This window comes from Schistocerca gregaria, chromosome 4 (genome assembly GCF_023897955.1).
Source record: "Schistocerca gregaria isolate iqSchGreg1 chromosome 4, iqSchGreg1.2, whole genome shotgun sequence".
NCBI classification, from domain to species: domain Eukaryota; kingdom Metazoa; phylum Arthropoda; class Insecta; order Orthoptera; family Acrididae; genus Schistocerca; species Schistocerca gregaria.
Window position 1 is genome coordinate 169829229 of NC_064923.1, and position 16276 is coordinate 169845504.

At 37.4% G+C, this 16276-nt stretch overlaps 1 protein-coding gene across 1 annotated transcript in view; it reads left to right on the forward strand.

The window, feature by feature from the left end:
* The window catches only part of LOC126267503 (nephrin-like), an 880351-nt gene that overhangs the window by 481284 nt on the left and 382791 nt on the right, over positions 1 to 16276 (forward strand). The gene's annotated exons all lie outside the window — the stretch shown is intronic.

The window sequence follows — 16276 nt, forward strand, 5'->3', positions numbered from 1 at the left end:
GCAGAATAGGGAATGAACTATTTAGGACGGCACGCATTCCGCTACAAATTGAATGGTTTATGTTTTAAGCAATGCCATACCTGATGGCTCTGCCATTTCTTCAGTAGTATCATCTTCTCTTGAAGTACGGGTACAGCAAAATTGGCAGGAGGGTATCAGTGAAACTTAGAAACTTGCAGAAGACAAATTTTGGGAGAAGTGAAACATTAAAGGTGGATGGCGCGCACTGCCTAGATAGCCATATGGAGAGAAAAATATTAGTCTGATCAGTGACGATGTTGGAACAGCTCATAGGCAGAATTTACGTCTCCTCAGAAAAGAAATACACTGTAGGACCATTTACTATTAGACAGGCTGAGAAGATTGCGATACACTGCACAGTGAGAGGTACCAAACTTGAGGAAATCCTACCAAGAGGGCTCAATGTTCAAAACTGAAATGAAAAGTGCATGTAGCTATGGCCTCCCGTCGGGTAGACCATTCATCTGGTGCAAGTGTTCAGTATAAGCCACTGCGGCGACTTCCATGTCGATGATGATGAAGACAACGCAACACCCAGTCCGTGAGCAGAGGAAATATCCTACCTGGACGGCAATCGAATCCGCGTTCTGTTGCGCTGAGCGCTCAGCTATGGAAGTGGACAGTTCAAGAATAAGAATTACGGAAAAAAGATTTCTGTGGCACTGGAACCATTAGTTCTTTTAATCGGAGGAGTACATTGACTTGGTTAGAAATTTTTATCTTAATATTTTTATTTATAATTTGGAGTTCTATGCGGAGCTCGGACAACAGAGGTTCAACACTACCACACGGAGAAAGACGTAGCTGTACACAGCTTCTAGCAGCAGCTTACAAAGAAAGATGACAGGACGTAAATTCATCTAAAGTATGATTTTATTATACTAGTTGGGAGAAAAAATTGAATATTTTTGGATTTTGATCTGACTTTCAATGGGAATGTAAAGACCGGTTATTGGAAAAGAAAAAGATAAATCGGTCTGTAAGAGTGTTACCCACAAAAGGCAAGGCAAGGAACCTAATTACAGTACCGATTATGTTTTCACGAAATACTCAAAGCAATATTCATGACATTTTTATTTTAGTCAGACTGGCGATTACTGTCGCATGACTGTTTCTAACATGGCTACCAATTTAAAATTTCTTCAGAATTTATGCGGAGATGTTACCTTAGGAACTGTATCTTTGTGAGAAATTAATTGCAACTGTTTATCTAGTCAACGGACTGACTTCTGACTTAGCTTTTCACGTTAAACGCAAAAATTTGTATTGATAGCCTTGGACCGAACTCAGTGCTAAACTGCCAAGATCTGCACACACTTCGCTGCAGGAGAAAAGATTTCATTTTGAAGCAGAAGCTTTTCTTCACAGAATTTGTAGCAAGTTCATTATTGAATGTCGCCGTCGTCGAGTGGCTAGGGACGAAGTTCTCCTCCCAGCTTTCCTCTGTTTGTTTTAAGTACTTTCGGAACGGCGCGTCAATATCGAAGGAGGCAGTCCAGGGCTTCTTTGTAAAGTGTATCAGCTTGATATGCCAAGAAAGAACTAGTCAGGGCTTTTCATCAAGTTCTGTGGGAAGTAGAGGAAAACCAACAATATTTAACTCCGCCATTTAAACTTACTTTCAAAGAAAATACGGTGCCGCCGTCTTCGCTATCGGATAAACTTTTGCGTAAACGTAATAAAACGTCTCGAGGCGTTGGATTACTTCATACCCTGATGCATCCGAAAAGTTAACGGGGGCAGACGTCAACTTCGTTCGCGTTAGGAAGTGTGGAAGACCGAGGCAAAGTAGTGGTGGTGACCAATGCCCCTAATTTCTAGGTACCATGTTTGGAAGACAGTGAAGTGTCACGAATTAAGTTTTGGTTCTATTTGGACATTCAGCAATTGATGGCAATTGTATCGTTTCTTGACACACTTTCCTTTGTTGATAAGTAATTTATGTAAACTAAGCAACTCACTTTTTGGTGGAATCACATTCTTAGTTGGTACGGAATGATCAGTTTAAATAGCGATTGATAAAAAAAAGTTTTTCTCGATCCGTAGATTAGATTAGATTACATTTACTTTAATTCCAATTGATCTGTAGCGAGGAGGTCCTCCAGGATGTGAGACATGTCAGAAAAACAACAATACATTAGAAATATTTACAACTCAAACAAATAAGCTAATGTACCATTCCACAGGTCCCAAGTGGCATGGTCGTCATTTTTCAATGAGGGTTATATGAAAGAATCATTTTACAAATAATAATGCATTGAATTTAAAATACATTTTTTAAATTTATTTATAAGGTAATAAATGCGTAACACAACTACTAAATACTTATTTACAATGAACACATTACTGCACTGAAATTCTACACTCCTGGAATCGGAAAAAAGAACACATTGACATCGATGTGTCAGACCCACCATACTTGCTCCGGACACTGCGACAGGGCTGTACAAGCAATGATCACACGCACGGCACAGCGGACACACCAGGAACCGCGGTGTTGGCCGTCGAATGGCGCTAGCTGCGCAGCATTTGTGCACTGCCGCCGTCAGTGTCAGCCAGTTTGCCGTGACATACGGAGCTCCATCGCAGTCTTTAAGACTGGTAGCATGCCGCGACAGCGTGGACGTGAACCGTATGTGCAGCTGACGGACTTTGAGCGAGGGCGTATAGTGGGCATGCGGGAGGCCGGGTGGACGTACCGCCGAATTGCTCAACACGTGGGGCGTGAGGTCTCCACAGTACATCGATGTTGTCGCCAGTGGTCGGCGGAAGGTGCACGTGCCCGTCGACCTGGGACCGGACCGCAGCGACGCACGGATGCACGCCAAGACCGTAGGATCTTACGCAGTGCCGTAGGGGATCGCACTACATCCAGCATCTCTACGATCGTCTCCATGGGAGAATAGCAGCCTGCATTGCTGCGAAAGGTGGATATACACTGTACTAGTGCCGACATTGTGCATGCTCTGTTGCCTGTGTCTATGTGCCTGTGGTTCTGTTAGTGTGATCATGTGATGTATCTGACCACAGGAATGTGACAATAAAGTTTCCCCTTCCTGGGACAATGAATTCACGGTGTTCTTATTTCAATTTCCAGGAGTGTATATACAAATCAGATAGTTCTACTGAGAAATTCATCAATGGAGTGGAGGGAGTTGGCCACCAATAAATCCTTCTGTCTTTCCTTAAACTGAATTTCACTGGTTTTTAAGCTTTTTATGGCTGCTGGCTAGTTATTGAAAATGTGTGTTCCTGAATAATGCACACCTTTTTTGTGTAAGACTAGGTCACTTTAAATCCTTGTGATGATTATTCTTATTTCTAGTATTGCTTCCATGAACTGAGCTGTTGGTTTGACAAAGTGATATATTTTTAATGACAAATTTCACTAAGGAATAAATGTATTGGGAAGCTTCTGCAAGATGTTCTTGAGTTCACACCATATGTAACTCTTACTGCACGTTTTTGTGCCTCGAAAATATTAGCTTAGCTTCATGAACAGTCCCCAAAAATAATCCCATATGAAATTATGGAATGAAAGAAAGGATGATATGCCAGTTTTTTCATATTTATATCCCCTATGTCTGACACAATTCGCATTGCAAATAGAGATTTGTTAAGCGGCTTCAGCAGTTCTGTGTTTTGCTCTTCCCAGTTGAATTTATTATGAAGCTGTAATCCCAAGAATTTAAGACTGTCCACTTCTGCTACCTGCCTGCCATCGTATGTTAGGCATACACTCGTGTGACACCCCTTACAAGTTTGAGCTGCATGTAATGGGTTTTCTCAAGTGTAATGACAAAGAACGGGCTAGGAACCAGTGATTAATGTCCACAAATAATTTATTAACTTACATTTCTAAGACTACACTTGATTTGATATTTATTGCAATGTTTATATCATCGGCAAAGAAAACGAACTTCGCTTCTGGTAATGTTACTGATGAAAGGTCATTGATATACATAAGAAAAAGTAAGGGCCCTAAAATGGAACCTTGTGGGACCCCACATGTAATTAATTCTCAGTTGCATTATGCCAGATAGCTTGATACATGTCTCTTTCATAATGACACCCTTTGTTTCCTGCCAGAGATATAAGATTTGAACCATTTTGCAGTATTTCCTGTTACATTATAATATTTTAATTTACTTTAAAGTATATTGTGATTTAGACAGTCAAATGCCTTTGACAGATCACAAAATGTACCAGTTGCCTCCAATTTGTTGTCTATTGAATTAAGGACATTTTTACTGGAAGTGTCGATAGCCTTCTCCATATCAGAACCCTTTAGAAACCCGAACTGTGACTTTGACGGCATGGTACTTGAAATAAGATGGTTATAAAGCCGATTGTACATTACTTTTTCTAAAATTTTGGAGAATGCTGGCAAAAGTGAAATAGGATGGAAATTTGATGCTATTTCTTTATCTCCCTTCCTAAACAATGGCTTAATTTCAGTATATTTCAACCATTCGGGAAATATTCCACTGATATATGACTGGTTACACATATAGCTTAATATGTTACTTAACTCAGAATCACATTCTTTAATTAACTTTGTTGATATTTCATCATACGTGCTGGATGTTTTTGATTCTAATGAATTTATGATGGATATTATTTCTGATGGAGTAGTGAGGCTCAAATTCATTTTATGGAAGTTACTTGAAATGTCTGGTCTGATGTATTCCATAGCAGCATCTACAGAACCTGACAACCCCATCTTGTCATTAACAGTTATAAAACGTTTAGTAAAAATTCCTGCAACACTATACACGTCTGTCACCAATGTATCATTTACTCTTACAGCTTTTTGTCCCTCTTCATGTCTGATTCTACTGGTCTCCAACTTCACTAAATCCCATATAGTCTTCATTTTATTATCTGATATGACTATCTTTTCCTTATAATATATTTGCTTTGATGTCCGTATTACTGTTTTTAATATTTTGCAGTATTTCTTGTAATATGCTATAGCATCAACATTGGAACTGTTTCGGATTTACAGATACTGTTTTGTTTTTGTTTTACAAGATACATCTATTCCTTGACTAATCCATGCCTTCTTTGTAAAATTTGCTCTAACCTTGGTACATTTTGGGGGAAAACAGTGTTTGAATAAGGTAAGCACCTTATTAGCAAAAGTGTTATATTTTTTATTCGTGCCAAGAGCACTGTAAACATCAGTCCAGTGAATGTCTCTGAAGAGTGTCCTAAAATAATAGATTTTTGGCTTATTGATTACCCTCTTGAGCTCATATTTCACAGATTTTATATCATGTTCAGTATTAACATATAACAGAAGAAACTGCATGTCATGATCTGAGAGGCCATTGACTATTGGTTTTGTAAGATGACTTTGTTCATTGGATATTATCAATGGTTGTTTGTGAGCTATTGGCTACATAAGTGGGGAACTTTACAGTTAAGTTATTACTGGGAGAGTCTCTAAGGAAATCTACATTGAAATCACCAGCAACCACTATTTCTTTGTTTTTGGTTGTTAAATGGGACAGTAGACATTCAAGGTGGTTACCTGCAGGTGACCGATATACACATAATAATATGAAGGATTTTTTGTGAAATTATGCTTCTGTTGCATATGCTTCCATATGCTGTTCTAGGCAAAATTTATGAATGTCTCTGTTCTTAAATTTATGACAGTTCCTGATCAGTGTGGCTACTCCACGTTTCTCTATTTCTGATCTACAAAAGTGAGATGCTAACCTAAACCCTGTAACACTTAAAAGTTCTATACCAGTGGTCACATGATGTTCAGAGAGACAGATTATGTCAGCTGGGTTTGAAGACTCTAATTCACCTATGCAGATAATTAGTTCATTAATTTTATTTTTCAGTTCTCGAATATTTTGATACAATAAAGATTGACTGAGTTAAAATTGGATATAATTAAAATATCTGCAGACTGTTGTAAATTCGTAACCAATAGCTGTTTACGCTGATTTAATAAGCTAGAATTATGTTTTTTTTTGTTTCTTTCTGAAACTGAAGGATTGTCTTAGTCCTAACCTCTCTTAAAATTTGGTTTCTTTCTGTTCTTGCTACCGTAAAAAAGGGTTTTTGCTGAACCCTATAACCACTGGTATTTTATCACTGATTACAGTGCATCCTCCCTTTAACATTCCTGCTATTTTACCAGCCAGTTTGCCCTTCTCCTTCCTGTTGAGGTGAAGGCCATGCCTAGTATAATGCCACCTATTGAGAGACTCTACATGAACCACACCAATGTGTGGCCCTGCACTCAACATAAGCAGCTGTTCCAACTCCAAAATAAGAGTTCAAATGAGGTCGGTCATGGCGCCCAAATACCCAGATACAAACTCAACACTAGGATGCTTCGATGCTGATGCAATCATTGCCAGGTCACACTCTATACTGTACCTAGGATGTCTGTCGATACTATTACCTGCCCCACCCACTATAACCACAGTGTCATCCTTAGTGAAATCTTTGCAAAGTGATCCTAAATACTCTGTCACCTGCTCCAGACCAGCATTAGGTTTAAAAAAATTGGTGACCAGATATTCTGACCCTAATTCATCCACCAAAAGTTGTTGGCCAACACCTCTTCCATGGGAACTATCTAACAACAACACATCTTTCTCTTTACTGATTTCCCTACATTCTTACTTCTCAATTTGCTGCTGGAAGTTTGTTGTGCCCGGTCTACACCTACAGCTGCTGAGGCTCACCAGCTTCTAACTGAAGCAACAGGTCAAATCTACTTTCCACATTCACCACGAAGCTGTCAGACAAAGATCTAGGCCTGTTCCTCCTGTTGCCTGTTGCCACTTCCCACTTCTCTTTACCCTTCTCCCTCCTTAACCAGTCAATGTCTCCCCTAGCCTTGTCTAACTCAGCCTGAAGGGAGGCAATTTTCCCCTCCTGTTTCAGTATCTTCCTATCTCTACGACAAATCCTAAAAAACTTCTGTTGATTCTCATATACTTCCCCTATTCCCACGCCACTACAGTCGTCCACATGGAAAAAAACTACAGCACCCATCACACCAAATCTTGGACCTAACAATTCTACGGCAAGTCAAGCACTTTTCACTCATGATGAACGTAATAGATTATTAAGAATATGTCAGTTAAATTACAGATAAATACGAAAATATTGATATTTGGCCTATACGCAACTGTGTGTAAACAGACACAACTTTGCAAAGTTTCAGAAATAACAACTTAAACTTGGCGCTACTTTCCGAAAATGCTAGTTAAATAATGAGGAGGTACGCTACATTTCAATTGCTCGAGAGAGCAAAGAACAACAAAACGAAATTATATAGATTTACTGCGGCAAAACGTATACGGAAAATACGACTGTACGATCTTTTCGCGTTATCTGCGATATTACGTAAAGAAAAATGAAACCTTTAATGGTACACTTAAAAGGAACACTAATACACATATTCACCAAGTAATCAGTAGTAAACTATATGTTTTATAATCTAAAATGACTTAACTTGAAGAGAACACCAAAACACGCGCTATTCGCCTGGCTGCAGGGCTGCCAACCTGTAGACTAGTTTGAACATTGCGGTGTTTTCGTAGACATAGATTTCCTCCTCAGGCCTTTCATGCCTGCCTTGATAGTTAAGGTAGATTCATGAGCGCCTCACATACCGGCATTCACACGGAAATAACATAACGGAGCGTCGATGTCAAGCATGTCCAGGAAAAAAATTTGATATCGATGTTGACGCGGGACACCGGCTTTATCTCTTAACACGTCACGCTCACTGATATTATAGTACTGGACTGTACACATTTGTATCTTGTAAATCTTATTTTATTGCTTGTCTTGTTTTCGTGACGTAATGCGAAGGTTTCTCGAGGGCACGATATTTTTCCTACAAGTAATATCCCATAAACCAGACAAAACGATTTATGCTTTACGTTACAAGGCGTATGAAAGGCAAACTTTCTGCACCAGTTGTGACATAAAGAGCTAAAAGAATTTTCTCTAATGAAAACGATTTTCGCAGTGAGTATTTCGTCTCCGTTTAGAGACGATTATTTCTTATGTTATTTGTGAACTGAAACTATATACACTGTGGTATTTTTGGCTTCAAAATAATGTTTAATGTGTATATGGGTATATTTTCAGAAGAAATCAGTATCGAAGTTTGGAAATGTTTGGAGGACATTTTCTCCTTCCTTTACTTCCTCGAAATGTGGAAAATTTATCGCATGACTTTTGTCAGACATTTTGAATATTTCTCTGGTATTTCAAACTCTAGTGACGCTGTTACCACCTTCATGCTGTTTTTTGTATTGACGTTTAAGAAGCTGCATGGTCTCACATAATGTTGCTTTTACATTACGATATCAGGTTGAGCTACGAGACCTTGTGGTATGCACTTTTCAAGCTGACTGTCTCAATTTTTACTGGGGTACCATAGCTGGTAAGGGGTGTAGGTATATCTTGTTATATCAGAACTTGAGAGGTAATTGATTTTGATGAGAGGCTTTATGACATTACAGTGAAACTGACTACGAATTTTATCTCATCTAGATAGTAGATGGGGATGTGTATACTAGTATGTTTGTGATCATACGTCAGAGTAAATAGGAAAATGACTTCTACAATGTTGCTAACCTTGTGTTAGACTATGAAGTTTACATGATAAATCATTTAGTAGGTTTATTAATCACCTTGATACTGAAGCTCTTCTGCTCATACCTGATTATAGTTACATTTGTTTTCTCAAAGGGTCCACATTGAGCAAAACACAGTTTTCATTTCACACAAATATTTCGCTTTAGTTTCGCTATCATCAGTGTTTTTTTAATATCTTTCTACAAAACAGGAAAAACGCTCTTTACTGCTTCTACACATATAAATTTAAGTTTTTAGACAGAATTTTCATATTTTCAAAACAGACAAGTTTTCTGTATGCTAGTACCTTGTGTCCACTTGCTGTGGATTTCCTTAATTTTTATTTTATTCAATGCATTTGTTTTCTGTTACAGTTTGTCATCTGCAACCTTATATAACATAATTTACAATTGTTATCTACTTCAAAATTTTGTGACTGGGCTTGTTATAGTTATGCCTATCTTTAACTAATACTATGTTGAAGATTTTGTGTGTGTGCATGTGCGTTTACAACCTGTTTCACTTACTTCTTTTGGGTCTTCTCATTCTCTCCACTGTGAAGGGCTGCGCTAAGTAACTTTCACTGTGGTGTTTACAAAATACAGAAACAAGATGGCGGTCAACTGAACCGTTGAATGTCTTTTGGGCAGGAGCTTTAAATATGTTGTGTATCTGCCATTTCGTGTGTGTGTGTGTGTGTGTGTGTGTGTGTGTGTGTGTGTGTGTGTGTGTGTGAGTTGGTGTGTGTGTGGGGTGTGGGGGGGGGTATGTATATGTATGTAAGTGGATGTGAGATTTATTTATTTAATTACTATATGTAATATTATTTACCTTTATTTTTTCTAATTTTGTGTGTGTGCGTGTTTGTGTGTGTGAGCGCGCGCGCGTGCGCGTTCAGGAAAGAGGGGTTCGGGGAGTTTATGGGTTGGTGTTGTCTGAGAGCCTTTTGACGGCAGAGAATAGAGTTCTGTTGCAAAGGGCTCTGTAATCATTTATTACTTCATTTCCTTTAATTTTACTCGATAGTTTCTTCTGATGTTAGTGTTTGTGGGGTTTTTTAATTTTCAATTTAGCATTGATGTTTTTTTTTTGGCTCTGTTTCATGTTCACAAGGTGTTGAGCAAATGTAGAATGACAACTCTTACTTTTTAATGGTCTTCTTTGTATCAGATGCTAGAGATTCTGTTTGTGTGTCCTACATCAACTAATTTACAGTTCTGGAATATCTTGGTTCATTGATTGATTTGGGGGATGGGACCAAAGAAGTCAACAGTCCAATAGGATTAAGGAAGGATGGGGAAGGAAGTCGGCTGCGCCTTTTCAAAGGAACGATTCCGGCATTCACCTGAAGTAATGAAGGGAAATCGTGGAAAACCTAAGTAAGGATGGCCGGACCCGGGTTGGAACCATGGTCTACTCGAATGAGAGTCCAACCACTGCTCCATGTGCCTCGATTTTCATTATCTGTGCTTGCGTTCATTGCCCTCAGTTTTCTCTTCATTGATTTTTTACCCTGTAGGCTACTTTTAGCCCTTGCTTTTTCAATATGTTACCTACTACGTCGGCCAATTTGTTGTTGAGATTGTGCCATTTGCTAGTTGTTATTAGTGTTTGTAGTTCATGTGTGCTTGTGGGTGTGCTCTGAGTGTTTGTTTTATGGGTCTTAATGTTCTGTGTCTGTGTTTGTAACTTGGTCACAGGCTCCAACTTTTTAAGAGTTACATGTCCCCTTTATTTTTGTTTTTGATTTTGTGAGTCAGTTTCTTTATGATGTTAGTGCCATATCTATCCCCTATAGCTATTTGGCTGATTGTGTGTAATTCATTTTTGTAGTTATCTTCACTGTGGAATTTTGTTCAGACCATGCAGGATATATTGGAAAAGTGATGGTTCCAGAACAATCACATGATTACCGTATTTGTGTATGGTTATGCTAGTTTTGATGACTTTCCTGAATATCAAGAATTGGTTTTGGTCGCTATCTATTGTGAGGTCAAGGAAATTTAACATTTTTTCATCTTCTGTTTCTATGATGGATTTCATTTTTGGGTGAACTGTATGCATGTCATTGTCAAGTTGTTGGATGTGACTTGGTGTTCCCGCCAGAAGGTGTATGATGTCATCTACATAGTGGGATGCAACATACTATCCTAATTTGCTTGTGTATTACTATTGTGGCTAATGTTTTGTTTCCAGTGTGACTGAGGAAGATGTGGGTCGACTAATGGAGAACTGTGTATCAAATGATAAAATGTTTGGCTCTGTCATTTGTTTTAGAATGCTAGCTAGCTATTTCTTTTACTTGAAGTTTGGGAAGAACTTTCTGTTGTTCCAGTTTCATGATCCTGCTGGTTTCAGTGGTGAGGATATTCATGTACATCTATGCGATGTCAAATGGTGTGAGCATGGCTGTTGTGGGTATGTTGATGTCTTAGATTTTTTGTATCTGCTCTGTGGTGTTATGTATGGTTCTGTTGTTTGCATACACGTAATGTTCCTGCAAATACGTGTTTCTCTGGCTATGTGATTTGTGATTGCACTTCCAAATATTACAGCTGGTCGTATAGGAATGTCTCTCTTGTTGAGCTTCGGTAGGCTGCTGAGTTTTGTTGCCTTGAGGTTCCTTTGTAATAGCATGTCATATTCTGATTTGTATATATCTATGAAATATTTCTAGTAATGTCTTTATATTTTTCTGGTATCTTTGTGTTGCATTACAGATTAACTTTGTTGTATTGATGTCTTTATGCAATTGAAGGGTTTTGTCTTTGTGTTCCTCCTCTTTTATTAAGACCATGGTGTTGCCATTGTCTGATCTAATGGTGAGAGCCGCTTTGTTTTTACATTTGTACATTATTTTCCTGATAGTTATCAGTTTTTGTTCCTGTCAGTATGTTGTTTTTGTTTCCCTTAATTATGCATCTTGTTTCTTCAGCGACCCAATCTCTTGGCAGACATGCAGTAAAGATGTATTAGTTGTTACTTTCTTGTTCTTTTATTCTGTATGCACTTTCTGTGATAAGATTGTCTACTGTCTTGTGTGTAATGTTTGCATTGATGTTGTATTTCGGTCCTTTCTCTATTAGAGTTATTCATTGGTTAGTTAGCTACATGTCAGTAAGGTCGACAAGGCGTTCGTTCAATGTGTGGTTTCTATCCCTTCTTTTTTATGTATACTGATTTTGTTTTGTTTCAAAATTGTGTTGAGTATTTGTTGGTGTTTTTCCCATTTTCCTTTTATTAGTGTTCCTGTGTTTTGTTTGTATTCTTGATGTTATTTAATATTTCAGGTGAGGAGGGCTATTGAAGCATTTGAGGATTTTCAGGTCAGTGTTGATGTCTATCGGGCTGTGTTTCATGTCCATAAGGCGTTTAGCAAATGTTGAATGAAAGCTGTTACTTTTAATGGTCTTCTGTGTCCTGTATATCTAGTTTTAAAGTCCCTGCTTGTCTGTCCCACATAAATTGTCCTGGCTCGTCAGATGGCGTATACCAGATGTTTTGTGTTTGTTTGGTTTCCTTTAATCTTCTATGTACTGAGTTCTCTGCCTTTGGCGTCCTTTGTTCCTAGTTTTTTCTTGAGTATGTTTCCTATTTTATGCTCTGATTCGTTGTTGTAAGAGAGACCGCACAATTTACTTATTATTATGGGTGTTTCTTGTTGATGTGTACTTGTGCATGTGCTCTCTTTGTTGTGCTGTGTTTGTTTATGTTCTCTGTGTCTGTAATCGTATGTTGGGGACATAAAAAATCCAAAATCTCCTCAGTATGTCCTGAAAAGGTATATGTGTAAAACTTTTAAGGAATGAAAAATAAAAATACAATCTCAAGAACTTGAATTTAAACTTGTGTAAGTGGTAAAGAGCATTTTTACTGTTTTATAGAAACACAATAAGAAAAAACACTGATGATGCTGATATGTCAACAAAACATGCCAGGTAAATTTTATAAAGATATGTGTCTCTCTGAAAGTGGGAACTGTGCAAAAAGAAATCTAATTGTCTCACATTATAGCTGAACAAAACATATTAATAACATGCCACAAGAAAAGTTAGGTATTCATACTCTAGCAATACAATTTACTTTACGCATGGATGACTGAGTTTATCTACATATGTGCTCACACCACGCTACAATACTACTGCCTGGTTGGCACCAATCGCTTGCTTAAAGGAAGTCCCTCTGTTTAAGGAATCACCCTCAGAGGACGTCATTTTTCCAAGTAGAGAAGGAATTACCATATTTAATCAAAAAATGAGAGGTAATAAAGATAAAGTTAGTGAACTACTTATAGATGTTTAATCTGAAATTATTGGTATAGCGGAGCACCACTAAAACAAATTGACAATAAAGAGGCATCCTTTACTTGGATACGGATTAGCTGGCTGTTTTTCTAGAACAATTCCATTTGAGCCCACAGATGTATCACGGTATTGCACTGAACAGATATTTGAATTTTCTGCAGGGTATAGGATCTACGGCCCTATACTACAGTCGGTAAAAACATTTTTCATAATTCTTTAATATGTGGTATAGTGAGAGACAAGTGTGTTTCGGAGAAACAGTTTGGTTTTGCTAGTGCAGAGATGATGTAACAGTATCTTCACAAGCCTCATTAAATAGACTGAAAACAATGATATCTTTTACATATAAGAAGTTATTATTATTGCTGATTTGTTGTTGTATTTCTTCTCCTTGGTTGAGTAGTCATGATGCTAGTAAGACGCACTTTAATCTGCCGCCTACGATAAGGTCTGGTATTATTACAATTATGTAAACTACATATTGTAAATTATTGAAGAAAAATAGGGAATAATGTTATTCAAGTTTATCTCACATTTTCTGGAAGAATATTACTAATGTTGACCTTTCTGCATTCCATCTTTGCTTCGCTGCAGATGAGCTGCAACGTTGTCTCTAGCGGTAGTGTATTTATTTGATTTCATTGCCAAGAGTTATAGTTTTATTTCAGACTGAAAATGCTGAGAACAATTATTTAGAGCTGAATAATATTTTTTCATATCGAATTCAGTCAGTTATTTTCATGTAATCGGAACAGATGGATTATGTGATACACTGTTGTTCATTTATCGGCAACCATTTCATGAAAGCATAACGTGGCAAGTTTAAATTGTCGAATCATTCAAACAAATATATTTACCATTGTAAAATTAATCCAAGTGAAGGTAACTTGATTGCATATCAAAATATATGCTATGAAAAACTATTATAACTTCTAGTATTCTTTGCTGGATTCAGAGCATAAAACTTTCTCAGCTAAAGCTCAGAAATCTTTTCACTAAAATTCGCCGATTCCTCTGCTGTGCTTCTCTGTGTTATAAAAGTCAAATGATATTGAAGAGTGCACTAAGTTTGCATGAAAGTAGTCAACGATCCTAACTGAATAGTTTTAAACAGATACTCTTCTTTACATCATATGAAAATGTTTGTGTGTTTCAATTTAGTTCACATTCATGCTCATGTCATATTCTAGCCGGATAATGCAGTAATTGAATGACAATTTAGAGTGGAAGGCATATTTAAATATTTATGTTGGACGCTGGTAAATTTACATAGTCACAACACGGTTTAAAAGACATCATAATAGGCAACTGAATGTAGTGAAATTGAACTTCTAATTTTTGTTGTTTATAGGTCCCCAAACTCAGACATCAGAGAATTACTGCTCAAGCTACTGAGCATTCTTGATTCACTTTATAGGAAGCACCAGAATTTAGTTACATATGATGACTTCAATATTAATTTTTTATATTATGGTTGAAAAAAAGAATTGTCTTATATCTCCTAATTCATATTACCTGATACAGGCTGTGTTTTTTCCAGTCAAGGTGCAGGGGAACAGTAGCATAGCCATAGACAATATTTTAATTCATACTACATTACTAAATGGGCATTCTGTTAGTAAAAGGGTGATGGCTTCTCAGGCCATTATGCGCATATTTTAATACTGAAAGGCTTTTATATTCAAACAAATGTCACATATGATTACAAACTAAGCAGGAAACTTAAACAAACGGCAATAGTGCGTTTTTTAAACCCTCGTGAAGGAAAAAAGAGTGGCAGGATGGTTTTAGTGATGATAATAGAGATAACATATGTAATGCTGTCCTTAACACATTTCTCATTATCTTTGAGAGTTTCATTCTATTAGAATATTCTAAAAATCTTTCAGAGTTTCTTTCCATTAGAACGTCCTAAAATGGGTACTACTAGTAAATGGCTGTCTGGGTGGCTGACTAGTGGGATAAGGATATTATATAGAACAACGTGGGAATTATATCAAAATATAAGAAGTATTCAAAATCAAGCTTCAGGAGCCTATCACAAACAGTACTGTAAGTTGCTTAAAATGTTATTAGAAAGGAAAGAGTTTTTGGTACGCAAAAAGAATAGCTAACTCACAGGATAAAATTAAAACCTTATGGTCAGTTGTCGAGGAAGTGTCTGGTCAGCAGCATAAGATCGACAGTGTAAAGTTAGTTCATAGCAAAAATATTGCTGTTACTTGTAAGTCAGATAAGTGTGCAGTATTTAACAATCATTTTCTGAGAATTGCTGGTGAATAAAATAAAAGTTTACTTTCTACAGGGAATCATATACTTCTTTGGAAAATGCCTTTACGAGGTTGGTGTCTGAAATGCTCCTCTGTGATATATATAAGGGAGAGATTGAGTCAATAATTAAATCACCAAAGACTAAGGACTCTCATGGATATGATGAAGTGCCTAGCAGAATAGTAAACTACTGTGCTGCACATCTTATCCCTGTATTTAGCTATATTTGTAACTTCCTCTTTAGTAATGGTCAGTTTCCTGCACGATTGAAGTACTCAGCAGTAAAGCCAAATTATAAAACGGGAGAAAGGGATAACGTAAACAATTTTAGCCCTATTTCTATGTCATCAGTGCTTGCGAATGTTATCGAAAAAACTCTGTATGTATGGATTATTTATCATTTTATATCTCCCATTTTGCCATCAAATGTACAGTTCGGCCTTAGAAGGCGTTTACCAACTAAAAATGCTATACTCTCTTTTCTCTCTCAGGTACTGGCTGGGTTAAACAAAAGGTTTCCAACGGTAGGCAATTTTTTTTATTTAACTAAGGCATTTGATTTTGTTACTCACAAAATATTGCTCCAGTAGTTGGACCGTTGCAGAATACAGGGAGTAGCTTACAATGGGTTCACGTTCTACTTAACCAACAGATAGCAGAAGGTCGTTATTCAGAGTGTTGCGAATTGCTGTGATGTGGGGTCTGAATGGGGTCTAGTCAAACGAGGGGTGCCTCAGGTATCAGTGTTGGAGCGACTAGTGTACATTATTTATATAAATGATATGCACTCTGGTGTTATGGGTAACTCTAAAATATTTCTGTTTGACGATGGTAGTAAAGGATGCTGTGTGCATCATAGGCTCGGTTTCAAATAGTGCAGTTCATGACATAAGTTCATGGCATGTAGAAAAAAAACTAACCCTAAACCACAATAATACTCAGTTTTTACAGTTTCTAACATAAAATTCAACAAAACCCGACGTTTTAATTTCGCAGAATGGGCATATGATTAGTGAAACTGAATGGTTCAAATTTCTAGGTGTTCAGATGGATAG